Source organism: Chiloscyllium punctatum, chromosome 5 (genome assembly GCF_047496795.1).
Source record: "Chiloscyllium punctatum isolate Juve2018m chromosome 5, sChiPun1.3, whole genome shotgun sequence".
Taxonomy (NCBI): Eukaryota; Metazoa; Chordata; class Chondrichthyes; order Orectolobiformes; family Hemiscylliidae; genus Chiloscyllium; species Chiloscyllium punctatum.
In genome coordinates, this window is record NC_092743.1 from 52,160,244 (window position 1) to 52,185,320 (window position 25,077).

The window sequence follows — 25,077 nt, forward strand, 5'->3', positions numbered from 1 at the left end:
AGAGTCATTAGGGACATTTAAGCAACTTCTGGACATGCACATGGATAGCAGTGAGTTGAGGGGTGCTTAGGTTGTTACTATATTTTACATTAGGATTAAATCTTATCACAACATTGTGGGCCAAAAGGCGTGTTCTGTGCTGTACTTTTCTATGTTCTATGTTTGTTCCTATCTCCTCCCCCATGGACTACAATAGGTCATGAAGGCAGATCATTACCACATCCATTGGGGATGGACAATAAATGCTGGCCATGTTCCATGGATGATTTTTTAAAATCTCACAGCAGTATGCTATGATCTCCTTCACAGAAACTCTTTCGCTAAAACATTGTATGTAGAAATTTGAACACTCGGAACACCAGAAGGTGATAGAACGGGTGGCACGGTGACACAGTGGCACAGTGGTTAGCACTGCTGCCTCACAGCGCTGGAGACCCAGGTTCAATTCCAACCTTAGGTGATTGTCTGTGCGGAGTTTGCACGTTCTCCCTGTGTCTGTGTGGGTTTTCTCCGGTTTCCTCCCACAGTCGAAAAAATGTGCAGGTTAGGTGAATTGGCCATGCTAAATTGCCCGTAGTGTTAGGTGTCGTGGTAAATGTAGGAGAATGGGTCTGGGTGGGTTGCTCTTCAGAGGGTGGGTGTGGACTTGTTGGGCCGAAGGGCATGTTCCCACACTGTAAGTAATCTAATGATGAAGCAAGGGCTCTTTATTCCATTGTCTTCAGGTCATATGAACAGGAGAATAATTAAAGATAAACAAGAAGTTATTTGCAGTTTGTGTATGGAACGAAACCTGTGGCTTACATTGGTCTTAGGAATCCTTTGTCATTATGTGCTTCATTCCATTGACCCTTCCATCAAAGACACCTTTTCTTCCAGTGAGAGTCTGTTTGACTGCTTCTGGTGGCTTCCCTTATCATTGCCATCTACTTGTGGAAAACCTGGCAAACTGCCCAGCTCCCTGGCTCAATGCCCTTTATCACTATTACCACTTGCTGTTGGAGGTCCTGTAACACTCATCCCAGTGCATAGGGACATCATTCCATTCCAACACTCAAATGCTGAAGGACTCCATTTACATATTATGCAGCAAGACCTGGATGACATTCAAAATGGGGCTGACAAATGAACAGAATGATTTTTGCCACACAAAAAGAGGATCTACCCATGTACACTTCACATTCAACAGCATTGACATTATTGATCCCACCCTCTTTCTCTCTGTGTGTCTGTCTCTCACACTTCAGGGGTGTTATAGAATATGCTGCATTTACCTAACGCCATCTAGGACAAAGCTGTCTGTTTGATGGACTTCCCATCCACCATCTTATGCATTCATTTGTGCCACCGCTGACACACAGTGACAATAGTCTGTAGCATATCTTCAAGAGAAGTGCAGCAATCCAAGTTCCTTCCAAACCTGTAACATCTACTTCCTACAAAGGACAAAGTTGGCAATACATAGATACGACACCATCTGCAAGTCTTTGATTCTGTGCCTCTTGGTTTTCAGATCCTACACAGTAGGAACATTTCTCTTTTGCACTCTGTTTAATTCCTTCATGACAGTGAACACAATGATAGTTCACCTATTATTGAAAGCTATAAATTTGTGACAGGTATATAAAACATAATAGCACAAAGTAAACATACTGAATTATTTAAATTTCAAGTGATGGTAATATAATTTGCCTACCTCTAGAAAACATGTTTTTTTTCCATCATTCTTGACTTCTTACTTGAAGGTTATGTAATGGTGGAATATCTTTGGGGATTTGTCTCCTCTGCCAATTTGCAATGGTTGCTGAAGTTGCAAAACTTTTCATTGTTTTATATTTTATCCTGCATTTCCCCAAAATGAATTTCTTAGTGACTTATATTACAATAAGCTATTGAGCTTTCCTCCCAACTCTTTTACTTGTCAAAGTGGATTTGCAGTTCTTAGAAAATTTGTAGAGGGAGTAAAAGTGAGTGTGATGCTGGAAAAGCACAGCAGGTCAAGCAGCATCCAAGGATCAGGAGAATCGACGTTTTGGACATAAGCCCTTCATCAGGAATCATGCCCAAAATGTCGATTCTCCTGGTCCTCAGATGCTGCCTGAGCTGCTGTGCTTTTCCAGCACCACACTCTCGAGTCTGATCTCCAGTCCTCACTTTCTCCTGAGGGAATAAAACAGCCAAGGCAGGACTTTTACGTTGTGCTGTTTTAAATGAGCATCACCTTCATAAGACCATAAGACATAGGAGCAGAAATTAGGCCATTCAGCCCATCAAGTATGCTCCACCATTCAATCATGGCCAATAAGTTTCTCACCACCATTCTTCCACTTTCTCCCCGTAACCCTTGATTCCCTTGATACTCAAGAACCTACCTATCTCAGTCTTAAATATACTCAATGACCTGGCCTCCACAGCCTTCTGTGGCAGGGAAGACCATAGATTCACTACTCTCTGGCTGAGGAAGTTTCTCCTTATCTCTGCTCTAAAGGGTCTTCCCTTTACTCTAAGGCTGTGCCCTCAGGTCCTAGTCTCTTCTCCCAATGGAAACATCTTCCCAACATCCACTCTGTCCATGCCATTCAGTATTCTGTATGTTTCAATTAGATGCCCTCTCATCCTTCTAAAATCCATCAAGTATAAAACTAGAAAGCTTAACAGTTCTTCATATGTTAAACTTATCATTCCTGGGACCATTCTCGTGAACCTCCTCTGAACACGATCCAGGGCCAGTACATCCTTCCTGAGATATGGGGCCCAAAACTGTGCACAATACTCCAAACGTGGTCTGACCAGAGCCTTATAGAGCCTCAGAAATACATTCCTGCTTTTATATTCAGGCCCCCTCTCAAAATAAATCCCATCAGTGCATTTGCCTTCCTAAACTACTGACTCAACTTGCAAGTTTGCTTTGACAGAATCCTGGACTATAACTCCCAAGTCTCTTTGCACTTCAGACTTCTATTCTTCCTACCAAAATGCATGACCTCACACTTTCACACACTGTACTCCATCAAGTGCAAAGAGACTTGGGAGTTATAGTCCAGGATTCTGTCAAAGCAAACTTGCAAGTTGAGTCAGTAGTTTAGGAAGGCAAATGCACTGATGGGATTTATTTTGAGAGGGGGCCTGAATATAAAAGCAGGAATGTATTTCTGAGGCTCTATAAGGCTCTGGTCAGACCACGTTTGGAGTATTGTGCACAGTTTTGGGCCCCATATCTCAGGAAGGATGTACTGGCCCTGGATCGTGTTCAGAGGAGGTTCACGAGAATGGTCCCAGGAATGATAAGTTTAACATATGAAGAACTGTTAAGCTTTCTAGTTTTATACTTGATGGATTTTAGAAGGATGAGAGGGCATCTAATTGAAACATACAGAATACTGAATGGCATGGACAGAGTGGATGTTGGGAAGATGTTTTCATTGGGAGGAGAGACTAGGACCTGAGGGCACAGCCTTAGAGTAAAGGGAAGACCCTTTAGAGCAGAGATAAGGAGAAACTTCTTTGCCCACTCTCCTAACCTGTCCAAATCTTCTGCAGCCTCCCCACCTTCCCATCTGCAAATATAGCCAGAATGCCCTCAGTTCCTTCATCTAGATTGTTAATGTATCAAGTGAAACTTTGTGGTCCCAACACTGAGCCTTGTGGAACATCACTTGTCACTGGCTTCCATCCTGAGAAGGGCCCTTTAATCCCCACTCTGTGCTTTCTGCCAGACAGCCAAGCTTCCATCCATGCGAGCATCTCGTCTCTGACACCATGGGCCCTTATCTTACTCAGTAACCTCCTGTGTGGCACCTTGTCAAAGACCTTGAAGTTTAGGTAGATAACATCCATTGGCTGTCCTTGGTCTAACCTGTTTGTTACTTCTAAAGGCTTACTTTGTCCTATTTTACCATACACTTCCAAGTATTCAGAAGCCTCATCCTTCACAATGTATCCAGGGTCTTACCCACAACTGAGGTTACGCTAATCGGTCTATAATTTTCTGTCTTTTGCTTTACTCCCTTTTTAAACAGGGGTGTCACGTTAGTGATTCTCCAGTCCTCTGTGACCTTCTCTGATTCTAGCGATTCCTATAAGATCACCACTATTGCCTCAGCTATCACTTTAGCTTTCTCCTTTAGAACTCTGGAGTATAGTCCATCTGGTCCAGGTCATTTATTCACCTTCAGTCCAGTCAGTTTGTCTACCACCTGCTCCTTGGTGATAGCCACTACACTCAGCTCTGCCTCCCCCCACCCCCCACTCTCTTGAATATTTGGGATGTTACTCATGTCTTCCAACGTGAAGACTGACATAAAGTAATTGTTCACTTCCTCATCCATTTCCTTATTCTCCACTACTATCTCTCCAATGTCATTTTTCAGCAGTCCAATGTCCACTTTTAGCTCTCTTTTGCCCTTTATATAACTAAATAAACTCTCACAGTCTTCCTTTATATTACTGGCTAGCTTACCCTCATTTTTAATCTTCTCCCTCCTTATTTCTTCTTTTGTTGCCCTCTGTTGGTCTTTGTAAGCTTCCCCATTCTCTGGTTACCCACTGCATTTTGCCATATTATATGCTTTCTCTTTTGCTTCTATGCTATCCCTGTCTTCCCTAGTCAGCCATGATTACCTCATCCTCCCTGTACCATGCTTCTTTTCTCTCAGGACGATCCTCTGCTATGTGTCCTAAATTACTCCCAGAATCTCCTGCCATTGCTGTCTCACTGTCTTTCCTGCTAAGGTCCTCTCCCAGTCAATTCTACCCAGCTCCTCCTTCATGCCTGTGTAGTTGCCTTTATTGAGCTGTAATACCATTACTTCTGATTCTATCTTCTCCTTCTTAAATTGCAGAGTAAATTCAATCATATTATGATCACTGCCTCCTAAGGATTCCTTCATCTTAAGCTCCCTTATCAAGTCTGCCTCATTGTTCAATGTTAACTCCAGTATTGCATATTCCCTCATGGGATCCACCATAAGCTGCTCCAAAAAGCTATCTCATAGACATTCCACAAATTCCTTTTCTTGCAATCCACTACCAACCCTATTTTCCCAGTCCACCTGCATTTTAAATTCCCGCATGATCACTGTAACTTTGCCTTTCCTACACATCTTTTCTATATTCTAGTGTATCTTGTGCCCCAGCTCCTGACTTCTATTTGGAGGCCTGTACATAAGTCTAACTATGTATTTTTTCACCTTTGCAGTTCCTCAATTCTACCCAAACAGCTTCTATACCATCTGACCCTACTTTGTTTCTTATTATTCATTTAATTTCATTTCTTACTAATAAGGCAACCTCACACCCTCTGCCCACCTGCCTATCTTTACAAAAGGATGTATATCCTTGAGCATTCAGCTCCTAATTCTGATCCCCTTGCAGCCACATCTCTGTGATGCCCACTACGTCATATCTGCCAATTTTGATCTGTGCCGCAAGCTCATTTATCTTATGCCTTATACTGTGTGCATTCAGATATAACACCTTCAGTCCTGTATTGCCCATCCCTCTTCTCATTGTCATTCGTTTGTCCAGTGTGCTTGAAGTTTTGATTACTAATCCTTTCCACACATCCTGTCCTATTTGTGTCTGTGCTGCAGATTTTAATAACCTTTTCTGAGTTCTGCAATCTTACCTCCTCTTTTAATTTCAGTTTTCTAATTTCCCCTATAACTGAGCCTCCCCACCTCCCCACCTCCCCCACCCATTTAGTTTAAAGCCCCACCTACAGCCCTAGTTATTTGATTCATTATGCTATCATTCACCATAATCTGAGATTTACTGACTAGCTGATTCCTGCTCTTATCTAAACTCAGCATCAAAAAAATTGCAACAAACACCACCCCATTAACCCTTTGCAAACTTCATGTCCTCGCCACTAGCACTTAAATTTCATCTCAATTGATGATGTCACAGAAAAGGTTATTTAAAAGCCTTCAAGCATGCAAAGTGGTATTGCTTTAAAATGTTTTCACCTGGTCTCCCAGTTATAAACGTGTCTAACTACATTTTTTTCTTTATTTGTAGGCACAGATCTAATTGTCACCTAGGGGCAATTTGTTAAATTTCACATATTGCAGTTCCAAAAGAAATGAAAAGCCTTCATGTAAACTAAATTTGTCAGCATGACAAATTGTTAGTTGATGGGTTAATTTTTGCATGGTTTTCATGAAATGAGTTGTCAGTAAAAATTTGACATTTTAGGTTCAGTTTAGCAGGATGCAAACTATAGTTCTAGTAACTTATCTACCATGCACACTCAGAGAAAAAGCAGAGCCTTTGTATAAGAAACCTCTGGCAATCATTTTGAATGTATAATGCATAACATTTACTGGACTGGTATTATTAACATAGTTTATATAACATTTCTCAATACACAATAGACCAAAGAGGGAAAAAAATGGTTGCTGAAAGAAGAATGAAATTTGAACAGTTTGAATGATTATATGATGATCTGTTATTTTTGATTGAAAATCAGCAATATTATTATGTTTTGGTCATTGTTAACTAGTTATTCATACCTGCCTTTTGATTGGAACTAGGTTTGGTAGCTCCTATTAAGTATTTGTGGTAAACAAGTATTGCTATCTTAGTAATTTAGTAATTTGATATAATCATTAATTCTTTTGACTATATGACTTTGCCTTTGATATCTTGATGTCTTTGACAGCTGTAGGAATTATTATAGTTATGCGGTTTAACATTTTTATGGAAATATGCCTTTAATTTAAGAGAAAATGAGAATTGGTCTTGTCTGAGGTCTGCCTGACAACAAGCCTTGGGGAGATTGATTGATAGAGATCAAAAAGGGTTCAGATTATTTTACTGGGAAGAAAACATGTTTACAATTGAAAACAATGGCCACAACCTGTATGTTAACACTGGATAGACTGTGAGTCTTCAAAGTCCCATAAGAGTGTTGATAACATTTTGTTGTAAGTAGTTGTGCTTTAAACATTTCATTTTTTTTCTAAGATGAAAGAGAGTTGGATTGTCAAGGATATCTAATCGGTATTTCTACCTGGTTGTAAGGTCTATCTGATTCATATGTTGACGGGAATGAGTTTGGACAGGGGAAGACGGTATTCCTGAAAGCTCATAGGCAAAGTTAATCTGCCTGAATCTGCAAAATGGAAAGCAGCTGTAGGAAGAGGAGTGGCAGAGGAGTGCGTTTTGCCACTCTAGGTGAGAGGTTCTATACAGATTGACAAAACCAAGTTCATAAGGAATTGAAACCAAATGGGAAGAGTCTCTTATTTTCCCCTCAGGGAAAAATGCATCATTCTAAATAACCCAACGCAAACATCTATAGTGGAAGTGGAAGAAGAATGAAGTAGATGAATAGATGGTTCTTCCCATCCAGCTATATTCTTATTTATGCTGCCATCCAGTGTTTTACTTACCAGCCCAGTGAAATGCACCTGGGATATGATGGAGCAGCTACAGGAGATTCATCCCATGCCTGTGGTCGAATAAACGGAGTCTGATGTATGATCTGACAGGGTAGGCTCGGTACAAAAGGTTTGCTAAAATGAGCCCCAATTTCGAGATCCTGTCGAAGCAGTGCAACCTTCTGAAATATTCTCCTAGGCTTCAGGAACAGTTGGCCACCTCAGTTTCAGGAACAACGAGCAATGCTAATGTATTTGAGAGCTCTTAACATTAGCAATTAAGAAAAATGTGATATCACCAAGAAAATATGAAGTATTTCCCAAACTTTGTTTCCACATTTCTATTGCATGAAAAGTATTATGTAACTTGGGCTGTCGGAGCTGTTATCAAGTAGCCATCTTTCAGTAGCTGCCTCTTTTATCAAAGTTAAAAATCACACAACACCAGTTTATAGTCCAACAGGTTTAATTGGAAGCACACTAGCTTTTGGAGCGACACTCCTTCATCAGGTGATTGACAATCACCTGATGAAGGAGCAGCGCTCCGAAAGCTAGTGTGCTTCCAATTAAACCTATTGGACCATAACCTGGTGTTGTGTGATTTTTAACTTTGTATACCCCAGTCCAACACCGGCATCTCTAAATCATGACTCCTTTATCAGACAGTGATTTCTTCTGTCTCCATTTGATGAGTTACTAGTTTGTGCAGTTTATATTGTGTCCTTTTGAATTCCAAAAGAAGAAGCATCATTATCAGTTTACATTGATTTAGTTGTAACGATATCTCTTCAGTTTTGCCACTATAATGGCTTCATACTGACATTATGTAAGAAGTACAAATAGCTAACTAGAGTTTAAAGAACTAACTTGGAATGCTGTATAATATTGGATGTGAAGATGTCCTTTAATGATCAGGACATTGTTTGGAAATCAGTTTGAATTGATGAAGTGAAAGGCTTCTCTCTGCAGCTTGTATAAAATAATGAAATTGAATCTGCATATTGGTTTTGGTGACACCTTCAACCGATACAGTGCATGCAATTTATTTGAGTTTCTACCACTGTGTTGTAACTTTAGCAGAAGTTCTCACATTTGCATGTTTCCTCCCTTGTTGTTATTTTATGATCCAATTCTTTTGTATAGCTACAAACCATGCTTCACAATGCCTTACACAAGACAAAAATCAATTGAAAAAAGTTGGCACTAATTTGAATCACATTAATGATGTCAGAGTTGTGTAATTGTAGACTGTGGTTAAAAAAGTATTGTTGGGATAATGTACACGAAACTTTACATTTAGTTTATATATTCAACAATGTTCCAGGGAGGTGTTTGATATTTATACAAGAAGGTGCTAATGTGCAGTGTTTCAATCGCAGTGGGTATTGACTAACAAACATCAGTGTGAGACCAAAGCTCTTTCTTTTCAATGCTGCCCCTGGTGCATGATCTCAACTACCACATTCTGTGGACAGGGATGCATTAAAAGGAACAAAATCTCCAACCCCTAGTAACAGAGAGAGAGTGAGTTAGTTCATAACGAAGTTTGTGTTTTACTTAAGAGTGAGGAAGCATTACAATTCTCAGAGGTGCACTTATTTCTGCAATCACAATCTGGCCCACAGTTATAACTACCCATTGCTGAACAAGATGCATTCTGAACAGCCATTGTGGGATTTTAAGAATAGACAAGAATGCCCCTGTCACCTTCATGTATGTGATAGATAAAACTCTTTGCTAACTCAATTTCTCGTCTGTCCTTAAGTATCTGGGTGATACACTCATTTTCAGCTCAACATTTGAAAAGACTCTTGAAAGGCTAGAGACTATCTTAATCTGTTTGTCACACTTTAAATAAAAGTCAAACCAGTGAAGTGCCATCTTTTCTCGACAGCAGTACAGTATGGGCATTTACTTACCAAGGCAACCATTACTTTTCCTGATAATACTAAAGTAGATTCTCACATGTGAATAGATTGTCCAATTAAATTTGTGAAATTATACTTTCTTATGAATTTTTTTAAATGACAAGTGCTGGCATATTTTTATATAATAAGTGAAGTGAGCTAATAATTGAACATCTAAGCTTAAACAGCATATTAGGAGTAAATTTTGAATACGTGAAAATTTCCATGTTGACTGGACAAAGAAGTAACAAAAAATCTTCATGGGAAAACTAACATACAGCTTTTCTAGTTTTAAATAAATTTGCATTTTTCACAAACTATTTTTAGTATTCCAACTGCTTATATTCATATGATAATGCCAGTTCACCAGGTTATCAGATAAGAAGTATCTCTGGGATATGTAATGGAGATATTGTTAACTTATATTTTTCCAGCACCTAAAGATCCTCAGCTTATTGAAGCTCAAACTGGAAAGTTCTACTTAATGGGTATGTGCTAATAAATGAACCCATAAGCTATAACAATAACATTTAACTCCACTCAGCCATTTTTGCATTGTCTTATCATTGTACACAGGTGGGAAATTCTACATGAGGATTATTATGGTTCAGTTTAATCTTACCCTTAACTGACTTCCCCGTAAAATTATTTCTAGAAAGTGTTGTTGGATAATGTTTCCTTTCCCAATTTAGTTTACGATGTACACACAATTTTCTGTATATTAGAATATAAGGTTGAATGATCCAACATTCTTTGCGGCTTCAAGAGGATTAAAAGTCTGAATTTTGTTTTGACACAAATGTGCAGGCATTTTATTACTCATTAAGATTAGGGTTAGGGTTAGGGTTGGGGTTAGGGTGAGGGTTATTTCATTTCAACCAATGTTGAATGAAAATTCTCCAGCAAATGCTTAAAAATCATTCAGCAAAGTGGAATTTTGGACCAATCTATGAAAGCTGAACAGAGCAGTCTTCCTTCTTTTGTCCAGGTGAATTCTGCTTTCGTTGAATTGGTAGTCCTTTAGTCTTTGATTCATGATGAATTCAAATCTCTATGCCAGAGAAAAGATTTAGGCTGATCCTTGATAAATGGAGTTCTGCATTGTTGCAAATACTGTCTTTTGAATGAGATGTTAAACTGAGGACCTGTTGTATTCTCAAGTGGATGTAAACTAACCCCCACCATTATTTTGAAGGAAAGGAATTACTACCTCCAGACTCATAGCTCCTACTTCTCATTCAAAAATTAAACACCACTAAAACAAATTGTCTGGTTCTTATCATTGGGCTGTTTAGATTAGATTCCCTACAGTGTGGAAACAGGCCCGTTGGCCCAACCAGTCCACACCGACCCTTCAAAGACCCATCTCCCTCTGACTAATGCATCTAACACTATGGGTAATTTAGCGTTGCCAATTCACCTGACCCGCACATCTTTAGACTGTGGGAGGAAACCAGAGCACCCGGAAGAAACCCACACAGACACAGAGAGAAAGTGCAAACTCCACACAGACAGTTGCCTGAGGCTGGAAACAAACCTGGGACCCTGGTGCTGTGAGGCAACAGTGCTAACCATTGAGTCACTATGCTGCCCTTGGAATGTTTTTTGCTGAGTACAAAATAGCTGCCTCGTTCCTGAAATTGTACAAGTGTCCACATTTCAAAAAGTTATTGAACAAAACAGAAATGCTAGATAAACAAAGTAGCTCTGGCAGCATCTGTGGAAAGAGCGAAACAAAATGAATGATTCTTCTTCAGAACAGAAGTTATTTAATGGGCTGTAAATTGCTTGGATTTCCTGAGGCTGTGAAAGACACCGCAGAAATGGAATTCTATCTTTCTTGATCAAAATTTCCACTCTTTGTACTGTTTTGTAAGTGTTTTTCATTTTTACCTGCTCACCAGATGGCACCAGAGATACACTTTAAAGGGAATTATGTGAGGGGAAACATTTCTGAGAGAACAAAACTGAGTCTGTGCGTGTTAAAGGGGAGGGGGGTAGTAGGTGAGCAGAGGTTATGAATGTCTTTGAGAGAGTGTGTGTATGTGTGCGAGTGTGAGTATAAAAGGGTATAAGTCTGTGAGAGGATGCATTTGTGAGTGTGGGAGTATATGTGTGAGCGTATGAGAGAAGGTCTGCATGAGTGTATGGGTCTGTAGGAGAGTGTATGTGTCTGTAGGAGTGTCTGTGTTTGTATGTCTGTCTGTATGCCTGTCTGTCTGTGTGTGAGTATAGTGCAATGGGGTCACCTGTAGCGTGACATGAACCCAAGATCCTGGTTGGAGCCATCACCATGGGTACTGAACTTGGCTATCAGCCTCTGCTTGGTCACTTTTCGTTATTACCTGTCCCGAAGTCCACCTTGGAGGATGGTCTCCCTAAGGTCCGAGGTCAAATGTCCTGGACTGCTGAAGTGTTCTCCGACTGGAAGAGAACACTCCTATCTGTTGATTGTTGTGCAGTATCCATTCATTTGCTGCCATAGCCTCTGCTTGGTCTTGCTAATGTACCATGCCTCAGGGCATCCTTGCCTGCAGCGTATAAGATAGACAATGTTGGCTGGTCGCGTGAGTATCTGCCACGTACATGGTGGGAGGTGCCTCACTCATAATGGTGTTATCTGCATTGACACTCTGACACGTCTTGCAGCTTCCACTGTGACAAGGTTGTATGATGTTGCCCTGAAAGCTTTAAGACTTTAAGACTGAAAGCTTAAAGCTTTAAGAAAGCTTTAAGACTAGAGGCAATTAAAGACCTAGGAATGACTGAGGTCATTGAATCATCTGAAAATAAGGTTCCGAATTTTCATATTGAGGTGTTGCTTAACTGGGTCTTTGTCGACTCTCTGACAAAGGGAGATGATATCAATGAGACTTGTTCCAATTTGGCAGGATCCCAGCACAAAGGAATCCAGGTCTGCAGTTACCTATGGAGCCACATGGCTGTGAGCCTGCAAGTCTTGTTCCAAGCATAAGCATCACCTTCATGACTTGAAGACATTGAATACATTGCTCATGGCTCAGGTGGAGATTGAGTGAAGTACATCCTGAAAACTCAATGTGGACAGGACCTCCTGGCTGATCCCTTCTTTCCCTTTTCCTCTTTTCCCTCCAGGCACTTTGTCCTCTCCTGTCCTCACACTGCTCCATATTTCCTGTCATGGTCGTAGACCAAGGAGGATAACAACTACAGTGTCACCAACCATTGCTGTGCACAAATAGCTTGCAATCACAGCCACCACTCCCTGAATTTAGGCATTTCAGATTTAACTAACCCTTTTAACCCTTTCCCTATCAAAGTCTGAAAATGTTCAAAGTGACGATCCTTACTGGTGGCAGTGATTATATTTATTCTGTATAAGTAAAGCTTGACACATTTTAAGGTCTGAGCAGTAGCGTTGAAGCACAACAGCATCACTCTAATATTCAATACAAAATGACTGTGCTTTAAGCACCATTGCAGAAATCAGTGCAGCACAGACATGCATGGTACCTTCTCTGCCCCCATTCTTCTGCAAGGGCTTGACTATAGGGTGACCTCTAACCTCATCAGGTCAATTACCTTTGCAGTATGTGTACATAAAAAAACAATATTTATGCTTCCTTTATTCAACAAGTCAAGGGACACAAGATTGAAAACAATCGTTGCCTTACTGTTCTTGGAATGACCTTATTGCAAAAGATATCATGTGCCCATCTGTCAGTTCAGAATCCAGGATCGCTGAGTTGCTGCTCTAACACTCTTGTCAGCTGAAAAACATTCCAATGCAAAGCTTAATTCAAGCTAATAAAATATTGTGGTCTTGGGACTCAGTTATTTTGTCTCTACTTATGTCTGGATCCGGGATTCTACTCGGTATTTATTTTAGTTCTCACACAGCAGACTGTCTGTTTTCATGTTTAGCCTGAATTTCTGTTCAGTTTTACCTTTTTACCATTTGGTCCCTTTTTAAACCATTCAAGCCAAAGAAAACATTTAGCCAACGAACATCCAAGCCACAGTTGCTGATCATGCCATCTCTCAGCTACTTGTACTGTGGGCGTATCTCAAGCAGGAAATAGAAGTTTCACAGTTCAGTGTAAGAATCAGAATGCGAGTCAGCAAAACTCTAATTTATGTCAAGTGTTGAGGAGCCTGTGTGGGTGGGAGGAGCAAGAATCTGAAGATGAGCCAATGGGGTAGTTGGAAGAGAGGTCTGGAGAGTAGGAGAACCTAGGAAGAAGAGCCTGGAGAGCCCAGGGAGCTATCCAATAATAATTGGATGTATACAGTTCTTACAGTGCCAGGAAGCTGTGGAATATTCTCCTTGTCAATTCCTTTACTGCAGCACACTAATGGTTCAAGGACTTCTTTTGTGTTAAACTATTCCTGATAAAAAAAGATCAGCAGTAGCAAAAGTATATTCATCTGTAGGTGAAATGTAAATTGACTCCCAAATTTATATGTCATAGCCATGATCTGCTGATTTGCATTAATATGACATTTCTCTGAGTTGAGTGCTTCTTGAATGTAAGTGAAGCAGTACCCAAAACAAACTGAAAAGATAAAACCATTCTGCACACTCATGGTATTTTCAGGTTGGGACTGTAAAAATATTTGAATTGCCACATAAATTTAAGAACATTCAGTATATGCGATTGACGAAGAGTGACAGATATCAAAGCATTTGCCAAACAACATATCGATCAAGGTGATAAAGCTGGGTTCGCTGTCGATTCACTTTTAAACTGAGCATGATGAATGAAAGACATACTGTAGTAACACATATCAGTTGTGTTCAACTTTAGGAGATGTGATAAGTATGCAATGAATGTGACCTACAGTAAACATTGATAGGGGAAGCTTTTCCACCACTAAACATATTTGAAGGTCATACGGACAATTCTGAACTAGCAGAACATTCGGAACCTGGCTCTGTGCCAGCATTTGGCACAATCAAATATTGATGTATCTATGCATCCTTTCAAAAATTACATGAATTCAATGGGGGCAGGACTGTGTATTGATCACAAAAGCTCATTCAGCTTCTTAACTCTACTTTGGCTATCATTCAGCAGGTCAGCTTCCAAAACAGGAATGCAAACTTTGCCATTCAAAGTTTATTAATGTAGTTAAAAGTTTTCTTTAAAGTTTCAAAACATTTAAAATTTATAATAATCTTTTGAAGTGTAAAGAAGTATTTAATCATGATTACAAACGTAAAGGTTTGTTGAAGTGCTTAAAGGTTTTTAAACATTTTTACATATTCCATAAATGTATTGAAAGGTATTTATCATCTTCAAGACTACTTAAAATCACAAAATGCCATGAAACACCAATCTGAGCAACTGACTGTTTGATCTTAAGAGACATAGCTTTTTTTAGTGTCATCAATGGAGGAATGACCTCACCAGGAATACACCCTTTTCTGAGCCTTGGACGAGCATTTGCCACTGGACCACTGTGGTATTCAGGAGAACAAGTACTGCAGCAGGCTATGGAAAAGTTGAGAATGGATTCTTTATTTCATATAGCAGCAAACAGTGATACTTCATTATCAACAGGAAAAGCAGGCCAGTGGGTCAAACAGGGAAAAGGGTGACTGTGAAAAAGTCCAGTGATTGAAAGTCCTTGAAGTAATGATGTGCCCACTCAGTCAATACATGATGCACTAATGGCTGATGCTGTGTGGTGTATAGAACTTACAGAACTGAAAGATCATTATTCAGTACCAATTATGTTTAATGAATAGATTCATTCAGTGGCAGATGGATGACCACTGTGGCAAAAAAGTGTGCTGGAAAATCTTGTCTGCTGTTTTAAAATAAGTAGGTTAATGACTGGTGAGAAGACAGAGAAATATCAAATAAGTGCATTTGTGTTTCACATGCTAATTGGTCTTTGAACCCCAATTCATAGCACAGATATAAAAAATACCGTATAGAGTATGCTGTTTGTTTCTGCTAAAATGTATATATTGAGTAGGAAACTGAGTGGTAGAATGAAACTTTCATTGGACATCTGGGCTATTAGTTGGAAGATTTCAATATGTAGAAATAGAAAAACAATAGCTCAGCAAGAGATTGTTCAGCCCATCATGCCAGTGTGGCCGAAACAGAGTTAACCAGCCTATTCCCACTTTCTAACTTTTGGTTTGTACCTCTATCAATGACGACACTTCAACTGCATATCTAAGTACTGTTTAAATTCTGGGAGAGTTTCATGTATCTTCCAGCAATGATTTTCACATCTAATTCAATTGATTTTTAAGATGACGTTTGGGTATTCTCTGAGTGAAGAAATTTCTCTGCAACTCCTCTCCAATAGTAAATTTTGCTCTTTACTTTAAACCTGTTCTGCCTGATTATCAATTTCTCTGTTTAAAAAAGGTTTCTTCCTATCCATTCTATCAGGCGTTTCATAATTTCATTTACCTCAAATAAATCTTCCCTGATTCAAAGAAAACAGCCCAGCTGATCCAATCCATACTCACAGCTAAAATTCTCATTTCCTGGCAATATCCTTTCAAATTTTCTCCACAGCTTCTGTAGTTACACCATTCCTGAAATGTGGTGACCAAAGCCATATGCAGAGCCATAGCTGTGGTTAATCTCACATTTTATAGATTCTCCCATAACCTCCCTGCTATGGATTCTTTGCCATTCTTCTATACTTTTGAACCATGTTTTCTACCTGATTTGCTACTTTTAAGAATGGTGGTCATACACTCAAACCTGTTCCTTCACACTTCGCATTATAATATTATTTATTGTGTATTCACTTGTTTAGTTTACCCTCTCTACATGCATTGCCTCTCATTTTTCTGAATTTCATTTTGTTTTCCACTGTTTTTCTCCACCTGATCAGTCCATTGATATCTTTCCGTAGTCCACAGTTCTATTGTTCATTATCACCCTATCACTTCCAAACTGCTTTTTGGAATACAAAGCTAGGGATCTATGACTGAGCCTTGCAGAAACTCAGTCTACAGGATGACAATAGTTTCTACCAACTAATGAATGGAAGTAACTAACATGAGCAGAATTTGCTGATCTTAGTCCCAGCCAAATGACATGGCCATTAGCTGATTGGGAGCCCATTGGACTCATCAAGAGGCTCAATTACAGAGGTACGGAGTGAGTGTCCCACCTGGGGTTCCCAGAAATGAAGATCATATGGTGAGCACCACCTTTCCACCTAGCCATTGTTGAACTTCCTCCATGCCATTGATTAAAGACTGCCCAGCCCTATCAGTTTTGTTGAAAAATTATCCCTGCTGTGTGCTCATAGAATCCCTGCAGTGTGGAAACAGACCACTTGGCCCAGTACATCCGCACCAACCCTCTGGACAGTATTGCACCCAAACCCTACATTTCCCCTGACTAATGATTAAATTAGATTAGATTAGGTTAGAATCCCTGCACTGTGGAAACAGGCCCTTCAGCCCAACCAGTCCACACCGACCCTCCGAAGAGTAACCCACCCAGATCCATTTCCCTCTGACTAATGCACCCAACACTATGGGCAATTTAGCACGGCCAATTCATTTGACCTGCACATCTTTGGATTGTGGGAGGAAACCACAGCACCTGGAGGAAACCCTAGCAGACACAGGGAGAATGTGCAAACTCCACACAGACAGTCGCCTGAGGCTGGAATCAAACCTGGGAATTTGGTGCTGTGCGCCTAATCTAATGATGAATGACACTATGGGCAATTTAGCATGACCAAGTCACCTAATCTGCACCTCTTTGGACTATGGGAGGAAACCAAAGGAAATCCACGCAGACACGGGGAGAATGTGCAAACTCCAGACAGTTGCCCGAGGGTGGAATCGAACCCAGATCACTGGCGCTATGAGGCAGCAGTGCTGACTATTGAGCCACCATGCCACCTGGTCACCTCAGCAACCATTTCAGCTTAGGGGGTGGGCCTGTGGGCTATTAACCTGACCTCCAAATCGCCACCGTCTACAAAGCACAAGTCAGGGGTGTGATGGAATACACTCCACTTGCATAGACAATTGTGGCTGCAATAAAACACACAAAGTCTGGCACAATTACAAAGCTATTAAAGCAAGAATCCTTGAATAAAATACACATAATTAGTGACATTAAAATTTTTAATTATTTACACAATGGCAGCAAGAGCATGGGAGTTCCTGTTGACTTTTGAATCCATCCTCATGAAAATCAGATGTTGAGATCCCAACAATGATTATAAGCCCCGTATGTACCCAAGCATCGCAACAGGCTGTACACCTGTACCTGTACATGATACAAAATACTATGCAAGAACTGTGACAAACACTACATTGGACAAACAGGCAGAAAACTATCAACCAGGATACATGAACACCAACTAGCCACAAAATGACATGACCCTCTTTCACTAGTATCCTTACATACAATAGGACACCACTTCGACTGGGACAACACATCTATCTTAGGACAAGCCAAACAGAGACACGCACAAGGATTTCTAGAAGCATAGCATTCCAACCAGAACTCTATCAACAAACACATCGAGTTAGACCCCATCTACTACCCCCTGAGAAAAAGAACAGGAAATGATATCACCACAGGAAATGACATCACCAACCCAAAGAAACCCAAACATATACATAGAAAGCAGAAATTATCAGCAGTGCTTCGCCCGGAGACCCACTGAAGATATTACCTAGTAAGGTGACAAAATGTCTGGAAATGAACCTCCCAGCTTAGTGAGCAAACCTACACCCAGGCTGTACACTTTCACTTGAATTTTACTTTTGTTGATTCCACTAAATTTAATATTTTTCCGTTGTTTGAAAAGATTTTAATCAATTTACATTCACATGAGTAAATGTGCTGCCTCACCCTTTCAATGAACCAACGAAGGATAAAGTCATTTTAGGCAGTGTCTTGGGAGAAAGCTATTTTAGATCTGGCATTGAGCAATGAGGCAGGGTTAATTAATAACATCACAGAAAATGATCCAATGGGAAAAGCGATCATAATACGAAAACTTTGAAAAATATTCCATTTCCAAACAAGAGTCTTGAACCATGCTTAAAGCTATTACAAAGGCAGGAGAGCTGCTTAAAGTTAAAAAAAAGTAAAGAGATTAATAGACACAGTATAACTAAAAAGTGAGAAACATTTAAAGAAACAATTCAAAAAGTACAATAAAACACATTCCACTAAAAAACTATTAATCCAGTAAGGAAGATAATAGCTTACTAAGGAAATTAATCGTAGTATTGGTATAAAAGAACAGATTTATAATATGGCAAAGAATAGTAGAAAGTCTGAAGATTAGAAGAATTTAGAAACTAGCAAAGGGATGCCCAAAATTTACTAATAAAGGAAGAAATAGAATATATGAATAAATCAGCAAGGAATATTAAAACCTATTGTAAGAGCTTTAACAAATATATAAAAGAGGAGGTGAGTAGTTAAAATGAATTTTGGTTTCTTAGAGGCAGGGATAGGATTATCATGGGGAATAAGGAAATAGTAGCTGTGTAAATACAATGGCTGCAAGAGCAGATCAGAGACTAAGAGTGCTGCAACAAATACCTGACTCTCCAACACCAGTCACCATCTACAAACACAAGTCAGGAGTGTGATGGAACACTCTCCACTTGCATAGCGAAGTGTGGCTCCAACAAAACACAAGAAGTCTGGCAACATTGCAAGTATCCTACTTGATTAGCACCTAATAGACCATGTTAACTCCCTTCAACATTGATGTGCCATGGCAAGAGTGTGTGCCATCTACAAGGTGAACTAAATAGCTCACCAAAGATCCTCCACTGCATCTTCTAAACTCATGACCATTACTGCCTTGTAGGTCAAGAGCAGCTTACCATGGGAAAGCCATCAGCAAGTTCCACTCTAAGCCACTCAACATCCTTTCTGAACAGCACAATGAGTGTTTAAGGAAGGAAGTGTGATGTAGTTCTAAGTCAGGATGGTGAGTGGCTTAGAGTGGAACTTGCTGATGGCTTTCCCATGGTTAGTTTCTTTCTGAACAGCACAATGAGTGTCCCTATACTCTAAGATCTGCAAGGTACCATGAAGGCACTTCACCATATCCTTCTCCACAACAGTTATAGATGGGTAATAAAATAATCAAGATTTTTCCAAGCATTTTGAAGTAAAAAATTAGTCTCATTAATTAGTTCTAATTTGCTGTTTTTATTAATATAAATTGAACAAACATTTGGCTGATATGCTGAGCAACATTGTGTCATCTACCATTAACTATGCCCTTCTCACAGAAAAGGTCACTGCAACATTCAGCTTCTGCTATTTTGTTCGTATAGGTCACGTTACATTGTTTGATTAATTGTGCTGTGAAATCTAATCTCCTTACACATAGAGGCAAATGTTGCAACATCTATATTATCACAAAAGGTATTTCTATAGAGAGGGTATAGCGGATGTGTGCCACACAATTCTCCATGAATCACATGTATTCTGTAATAATAATGTGTTGATGTTTTTCAAAATAAAAGGAGGCCTGCTGACATGCCTCACTGGTATCACATTGGAAATCAATGCTCTTTCTGGAATTGTCACGACACATCAATGTTGAAGGGAGTTAACGTGGTCTATTAGGTGCTAATCAAGTAGGATACCTGTAATGTTGGCAGGCTTCTTGTATCTTGTTGGAGCCACACGTCTCTATGCAAGTGGAGAGTATTCCATCCTGATTTATCTGTTTTCTTAGACCAGCTTCATAGAAAACAGATTCTGGATTAGTGGTGCTGGAAGAGCACAGCAGTTCAAGCAGCATCTGAGGAGCAGTAAAATCAACGTTTCGGGCAAAAGCCCTTCATCAGGAAACAGAGACAAAGTTTCTGGACTTAACAAGAGCTACTATTTCTGAAAAATAAGTACATTCTAACCAACTGTAAACAACTGTGAAATTTCAACATATAACTCTACTACTTAAAATCCAACCCACTTTATAAACTTTCCCCTCCAAGCACATCCAGACAGACACAACAATGTTAATGATCTGGATGGAGGGAATTGTTATGCACACATTCTATATTGCCTTGCATCTGAGGGAAAGCCAGAGGCTATTGAAATGCCTGTGCCTTTTCCTTTGACGTAGTGGGCCTTATTCTGATGTAATTGTGAGTGTTGGAGGATTACTGAAACCTTTCGCCCACCTCCACCCCACAATACCCAAGAAATGCAGCATTGCATATAAAAGCATGTTAGCAAACATATAGAGTTCAACTCTGCAGTCTCCTTCAGCCCTATGAGCTTCTGGATTGTCTTTGTGAATTGGGGCTCACAGGTAAAACTTTTAATGTGACCTATGACCTACTTCTGCCTCTCAGCGATGACTGTGATCAATTTGTAATGATAAATGACATGGTCAAGGTTTAAATCCCACACAGTTGGATACTGTATGTATTTCACATGCAGGATTTTATTATCACAGATGTCTTTAGTCCATATGTGAGAGTGCCTGATTAATGCAATTGCCTCTTGAAAAGCCTCACCTTGTTCACAAGTAGAGTCCATTTGCTTGGACAGAGCAGGCCACTTACTCCACCCACTTCCAGTGGGTTGGTAGTCATTTTTCATTTCGATTGTGCTGTTGTAATTTGAATAAGGATGAAAGCCAACACAGGACATGCTTCGCAGAGACAGTTTCATGCTCAACCTGTTCATCTAGGTGACTTCGCAAACCTTGTATCCCTTTCTTCCTTGCACTCCCTATCAGTTATGAGTTTTCAACTTTTTCATTTAAGTCTTTATCTTCCGACAGGTCTCCCTGAACTATACATGCACTGCTCCCCCATTGAAGCCCAAGTAACAGTGACCATTGATAACATGCCCCTCCTGAAGTAACCCATGTCCATAACGTACCATCATCTTCTAACTTATATGTTACTGTCATTATTATTGACCCTTCTACATCCCAGCATGCTGCCTCAATTGCCACAATTTACTACCCCAATGTCTTTTCCACAGCAACAGCCCCCCTACTAAGCAGCCTTGACTTTCAGTGAACAAACCCCCAAGACTGACAATGGTGCAAATTGAAAAGACAGCCCTGACTGAGAAGTGACCAGATCTATGACTGATATCAGTGCATTTTCTTAACTGATGTCTGAGACTGGTTGCACTGAATTTGCAGGACTGAAATGATAGGGAACCCCTGACCCAGGCTAGCCCAAGTGGCTGACTGAAAGCATCCAAGCCCATGGACTGAGATCAAATGCTGTCCTTGACTGACTATGGCATGACTGACTGACGACATTCCTCATTGACTGAGGGCTATTCCCCTTTGATTTTGAGACATTGTCATTTGATTGAAGCACATGCAGCGTTTTTGTCATCAACCCTGCTAGCACATGCAATAGGTGTGACATTAATGTAGCATAGCGCCATATCGTAACACGAGCAGCCCTTGACTGATTATTGCTGATGACCATAACAAAATAACTGACTTTGTGTCTGCACTAAAAGTTAAGGAAAGGCAGAAGGACAGTAATAGGAAGGATATTATTAAGCTGGAGATGGTTCAGAAGAGATTTACCAGGATGTTGCAGGGGATGGAGGCTTTGAGTTATAAGAAGAGGCTGGGTAGGCTGGGACTTTTCGCACTGGAGCTTAGGAGGTTGAAAGGCAACCTTATATAAGTTTCTAAAATCATGACAGATATAGGTAGGGTTAATGGTAGTTATTCTTTCCCTAGGATGAGGGATTTCAAGACTAGAGGGCACATTGTTAAGGTGAGAGCAGACAGACTTAAAAAAAGACATGAGGGGCTAGTTTTTTTATGCTGAGTGTGGTTCACATGTGGAATGAACTTCCTGATGAAGTGGTGGATGTGGGTAGAGTTACAATGTTTAAAAGTCATATGTACAAGAATAGGAAAGGTTTGGGGAATATGGGCTAGTAGTAGGCAGGTAGGACTTTTTTAGTTTGACATTATGTTTGGGGTGGATGGCTGGACCAAAGGGTCTGTTTGCGTGCTGTACAAATCTACGATTCTATGATTGTTAGGTTGTAAATTCTGAAAGAGGCAACAAAATGTAAGGTACCGCAGAGATGCTGTGAGCATCCAAGTTAGCATGAAAGTAGGTACAGAGCCCTGAGATGCAATCTGCTCCAATGAATGAGATAGATGCGTGGCACGATGTACAAAGTGGTCTGGCAGCAGCACAAGAATGAAAGGTATCGATACGCTCCTAAGTGTAGTATTGAAGTGGAGATTTGTACCCCAAATTAGTTGGAGATCTGCTAGGGCAATGTGGTGAGGCTAGTGCAAGGCTGATGCTAACATCCATGGATGGAACGTGCAGACTGGTCACTCCCCATGGAACATTCTGCCCAAGCTGAGGAGGAACAAATGGCGAGTTAGACCTGCCAAATGCCTACTCTGATCTTCCTGTCGGGAATTGTCACTATGCTCTCTCGTGCTGTACAGGAGAACAGGAATCTGTGTATAAACAAGGCAAGATTAATACAATGTAAATGCATGCAAGTAGGCCTCTCATTACTCACTCATAAGATTCTCATCTTGCTGCTCAAACCTTGGGTGGAAAATCAGATGTTGTTTTTCTCGACATCAAGAAGCTCATTTTTTCTAATATTACCATATTTTCCCAACTGACGTATCTTTGCCCATGTCATCCAAGGGTTAGGAAAATGAAGACCATCTGGTCTTAGGGACACCTGGACTTGTCTGCTTTTAGGTCCAATCATTTTCTGAGCACCTTTTCCCTGGTGATGGTGATTGTTTAAGTTCATCGCTCCCTTTTCTAATTTTTTACTGTGAAGACGGACACAAAACACTTGTTCAAACCCTCCACAAGTTGTTTGCTTTGCACAATCAGTTACCCAGACTCACTGCAGAGGACCAGCACTAGTTTTAGTTACTCTTCCTATTCAAAGTTAAAAATCACACAACACCAGGTTATAGTCCAACAGGTTTAATTGGAAACACACTAGCTTTCGGAGCAACGCTCCTTTATCAGGTGATTGTGGAGGGCTCGATCGTAACACAGAATTTATAGCAAAAATTTGCAGTGTGATGTAACTGCAATTATACATCGAAAAATTGATTATCTGTTAAGCCTTTCATCTGTTAGAATACAGTGATAGTTTCACTTCTTTCATGTGTAAATCACAAAACCCTTTTTTTTAAAGTTGCATTCTCGGGTTAGCTGTTATCAATGGTGATAGCTAGACAATATGTTGAATGTGTTAGCCCCCTGTGTTCTCTGTCTATGACCTGATGTTTAGATTGATTCCAATCTAAAACGTGAGATAACAGAGTTTTACATAAATTCATGTAGTTTTTGAGCTCAGAGTTCTACATGAATGTATGTGGTTTTTGAGCAAAGTGCAAAGTAACTCTGCAAATACAAAAAAATTCACCACACAAAATATATGTGTGCATGTGGGTCTTTGTCTGTCTGTGTGTGTGTCTGTCTGGGGTGGGGGTTGTGAGTGTGAGAAAGTGTGTGTGTGTGTGTGGTGAGTGCAGAGTGTCTTAAGTCTGTGAGGGGGTGCATGTGTGGGAGTGTGTGTGTCTATAAGGGTGTGTGTGGGTGTCTGTGTGCACGTCTGTGTGTGCCTGTGTCCGTGTGTATGTGAGAGTGTGTGTGTGTAGGAATATCTGTGTGTGTGTGTGTGTGTGTAGTGCAATGGTGATCACCTGTAATGTGACATGAACCCAAGGTCCCGGTTGAGGCCCTCCCTATGGGTACCGAACTTAACTATCAGCCTCTGCTCAGCCAATTTCCTCTGCTGCCTGTCCCAAAGTCCACCTTGGAGGATGGTCACCCGAAGGTCCGAGGCTGAATGTCCTGGACCACTGAAGTGTTCCCCAACTGGGAGGGAACCCTCCTGTCTGTTGATTGTTGTGCAGTGCCCATTCAGCCGTTGTCGTAGCCTTTGCTCGGTTTCCCCAATGTACCATGCCTCCGGGCATCCTTACCTGCAACATATAAGATAGACAATGTTGGCTGAGTCCCATGGGTACCTGCCATGTACAAGGTGGGAGGTGTCCCCACGTGTAATTGTGGTATCTATGTCCACAATCTGACATGTCTTGCAGTGTCCACCATGACAGGGTTGTATGGAGTTGTCCTGAGAGCCGGGCAGTTTGCTACGAACAATGATCGGTTTGAGGTTTGGCAGTTGTTTAAAGGCAAGTAGTGGAGGTGTGGGGAAGGTCTTGGTGAGGTGCTCATCCTCATTGATAATGTGTTGCAGGTCACGAAGAACATGGCGTAATTTTTCAGCCCCTGGGAAGTACTGAGCAACGAAGGGTACCCTGTCAGCTGCAGCCCGTGTTTGTCTCCTGAGGAAGTCATTACAGTTCCTGGTAAGAATGCCAAGCTTCTCCAGTTTTTTTGTTCTTAGCGTGCATGTACGTGGTGTAGTTTTGTCGCCTTGTCTGTTTGTCAATGTCACGTAATTGTACTGATGTATCCTGTGTGCAGGCTGTGAGTATGGACTCCCATCTGAATTTCAAGGTTGTGGCACCTGCTGTAGAGTTGGTGCATGAGATGATTGAGAAGCTTACGAGAGGTGCGGTGGCAAAGTCTCTCTGCATAGTCTGTGTTGTAGGTCGACCTAAGTGGGTTCGTGATCCGTAATCCTTTCGGGATCTTTCCTGCTTACCTGCATTCCTGTAGAAACTTGATGTCTGTGTCGATATGTGCAATCTTCTTGGAGATCCTCTCCACATTGTCATCAAACCAGCAGATAAAGGAGGACCCGTTGTCATTCAGAATAGAACAGATTACTGCGAGGAAGTGTACCGACAACTGAACAACCAGGAACACT

At 40.6% G+C, this 25,077-nt stretch overlaps 1 protein-coding gene across 1 annotated transcript in view; it reads right to left on the bottom strand.

Annotated features, from left to right (window-relative positions):
• LOC140476742 (serine/threonine-protein kinase H1-like) overlaps window positions 1-11,765 on the bottom strand; it is a 118,599-nt gene extending 106,834 nt beyond the window's left edge. The window contains exon 1 of the mRNA XM_072569556.1: window positions 11,635-11,765. The gene's annotated coding sequence lies outside the window, so the exon portion shown is untranslated. The remainder of the gene's footprint in view (window positions 1-11,634) is intronic.
• Between the last annotated feature and the right edge of the window lie 13,312 nt (window positions 11,766-25,077).